We start from the raw sequence: 3383 nt of genomic DNA on the forward strand, positions 1-3383 counted from the left end.
AGCAGTTTTGTATTGATCCTCTTTTAAAAAGCGCATGTGGAGACCTGACGCACAGCCGCAGCCGCCAGCTGAGCGTCGCCGCTGTGCGCAACACCTTTAACAGCTGATTCATATCCAAACATGCTTTAAACTTAAAACACCTCCCTGATAACTGAGTGTAATATGAGACCACATGATGTTTGTTCCACGTGACGGAAAACTGATAACAAAAATGTGTGTTTCGAGTAATTTCTTAACAATCAATTAATTGATAATCGATTAATTGTGGTCATCCCTACTCCTGATGCTAGTTCACTCAACAATGTGTGGTGTGAAGTCAAACACGCCGGGTCCAGGGCAGGTTTCGAAGGTTTATTATCAACAGAAAGGATCAGCTCAGTGCAGACAAAGGACTGAGTTCGGATGTGGATGATTTGTACTATCAAACAAAAAGGGACAAAAAGGGAGATATTAAATATCTAAATAAACAATGTTGCATAACACTGATAAAGATAATATAGAAATAAGGCGTTACTTACATCAATAATGCATCCACTCCAGGTAATAGTTCAAAACTAGTGATGTTACAAGATGTGCCGAGGCTTCGAAGCGTGTGTCGAGTAATGGAGGGGGCGTTTCCGTGAAGCGTGTATCGAGGCTTGCTTCATTGAGGGGAGGAGCCGAAAATGATGACGTCCGAAGCCTCGCTGCCCGGCTGTACCACGTGACTGCTTCGGCAAGTGGTTCAGATTTAGCTGCGAGGTTTGACAGCAATATAAACCCCTCAGGCCCCATTCAAAATGTGGGTGTTTGATGGAGAGTTGCGGTCAGTTCAGACTTCGGATAGAGTTTTGATAGTTTGGACACTAGAGTTTGGACAGCGTTTATATAGTTTGGAGAGTTTGGAGAGTTGAGAGTTGAGAGTTGAGAGAGAGAGAGAGAGAGAGAGAGAGAGAGAGAGAGAGTTTGGAGATTTAAGGCTGATTTATACTTCTGCGTCGAATCGCCTAGTAGCCTACGCCGTAGGTCCGCGTAGCTCCCGTACCTACGCAGAGGCCTACGCACGTAGCTGACGTGCACCTCCTCCAAAATGTAACTACGCGTAGAGCCGACGCGGACCACAAGCTCTGTGATTGGTCCGCTCGACGGCTTTGTCTTTCCCGCATTCACAGCACTTCCGGGGTCCCGGACATCGGCCACACATCGGCCGTGTATTTCATCTCCTCCTCTCTATTCTTCATGTAATCATGTCTGTATGATAAACAGCAACATGTATCAGTTGTAGATTAACAGAACACGCTCTGAATCGATGTGGAAAAGTAAACAGAGATCGTAGCGGGACCGGAAGCAGGCGACCGGCTATCAGAGAGACCGCACTGCCCTCAGGCGTTTCGGCGGAGAATTGCTGCGCGACACAGACACACCGACGCACAAGTATGAGGGGCTCATGTCCGCGTCAGCCCCTGCTGCGTAGGGCGACGCAGAAGTATAAATCAGCCTTTAGGAGTGAGAGGAGGACAGGTAAGACAGAGCCAGCTAGAAAGAGGGGAGTTCGGTGCGGACTTGTTGCGACTCTGGTGCGGTCTTGGCCTACTGGTTAAGTTGCACGCCTTTTTTTCCCCCCACTCTCTCCCAGTTTCTACACTGTCCTCTCCTCTATAAATAAAATGAGTCAAAGCCCAAAAAATATAACTTCAAAAAGAAAGAAAGAGGAGGATTTCCCCTGTGTGACAACATTTTGATTTAATAACTCCTAACTCCTAATAACACAAGCATATTCAGTGCCCTCTTCCTAGTTCCACAATCACTTTCACTGTCCTCTGTCTGCTTAAGCCAATTCCATTTTCCTAAAGTGACAGAAAAATAGAATTACACAACCTGCCATATCATATGATAATAACATTTTGGGAAAATGTACACACACAGAATACATTCAAAAATATTTTATCATACACATATATGATAATTTATGTACAGAAATTATTTGGTCATACATTTTTTTGCAATTCATAGTCATTCCCATAACAGAAACAAAAATTCAATGCATCACACATTATGTGGTTAAGATCCAGCTGCATGTAATGATAAACCTGGCCAGTAGGTGGTTTCGTGTGCACATGAAGCCTCGAGTAATGAACCCTTTCTCGAACCAATTGGCTCAAGTGGTTCCAAGCCTCATGAGGCTTCATCTCACCATCACTATTCAAAACCACATGATACAAACATTTCAACAGAAGGAGTCACTGGCACATGGCAGGTTTGGAGGGAAAAGGAGAAACAAAGGCTTGGGTGCAGGCTTTTATAGTGTAGGGGGCGTGGCTTAGGTGATCAGGTGTGGCCTGGTGAATTAACAGTCAGGTAGAGTGGAGACTTGTGATTTAACAAAGGCCAATGAGCATGCTCAGTTAATCAGTTCTTCTAAACTGCATGTATTTTTTTACCTGTCAAACTAACAATTACATTATATTGAAATGTACATAGAACAAGAATACATACTACAGGTTTCTCCCTCAGTGCCGTGGTCAAACCAAAATCCCTCTGGTGCACCAAACGTCACATCTAATTGTCATTTTCTTTTTGGACGCTCAGATTTTTGTGTCAGAACACTTGACCACACAAATTTGTTTGATGTTCTTTGGTTGGATCTCTGTTACAGGAAGTCCTGCAGGAAGGTGTCAGTTCACTTCCTGGTTACCAGAGTGTTTACAGTGACATAGTCGGCAAGTGTTAATGCACATGAATGGGATTGCTTAATACTGATGGCTCCTACTAAAGAAACCTCTGCCTTCAATGTATGAATGTGGTGTGTGTGTGTAAGGGTGACGAGTAGTGTGAAAGCGCTTTGAGCGATAACAAAGACTGAGTGCTATATAAGTACGAGTGCATTTACCATTTTCCATGTGGGATGGCATGAATGTACCAGCTTCAAAGCATCACATATACTACCAGAGTTTTGGTTTTGCTTTGTCATTCTGCATAATGGAGCACTTAAAGCACTAACTAAAGTTACAAAAACAACTCTAGAGAGTGTGGTTGGAAAGTCATGACTCTTTTTCATATACACTACCAGTCAAAAGTTTGGACACACCTTCTCATTCAAGGTTTTTTTATTTGTTTTAATTATTTTCAACATTGTAGTTTAATACTGAAGACATCAAAACTATGAAATAATCTGGTTTTGCCATAATCTGGATTACAACAGTAGTCAAATAGGGCTATCCATTGTGTACTAACCCTACCTCTGAACAACACAACTGATGGTCTCAAACACATTAAGAAGGCAAGTCATTCTACAAATGAACTCTTGACAAGGCTCATGTTCATTAGAAACCATTCCAGGAGACCACTTCATGAAGCAGACTGCAAAGCTGTCATGAAGGAAAAAGGGGGCTACTTTACAGAAT

The 3383-nt window shown here is 43.0% G+C and overlaps 1 long non-coding RNA gene across 1 annotated transcript; it reads right to left on the minus strand.

The window, feature by feature from the left end:
• Positions 1-337: 337 nt before the first annotated feature.
• Positions 338-555, minus strand: LOC117816173. The gene is made up of 2 exons (XR_004631902.1): positions 519-555; positions 338-418 (listed from the first exon to the last, which is right to left on the minus strand). It is a non-coding gene; the product is annotated as an uncharacterized LOC117816173 (long non-coding RNA).
• Between the last annotated feature and the right edge of the window lie 2828 nt (positions 556-3383).

The sequence above is a fragment of the Notolabrus celidotus genome, chromosome 7, assembly GCF_009762535.1.
Source record: "Notolabrus celidotus isolate fNotCel1 chromosome 7, fNotCel1.pri, whole genome shotgun sequence".
Lineage (NCBI taxonomy): Eukaryota > Metazoa > Chordata > Actinopteri > Labriformes > Labridae > Notolabrus > Notolabrus celidotus.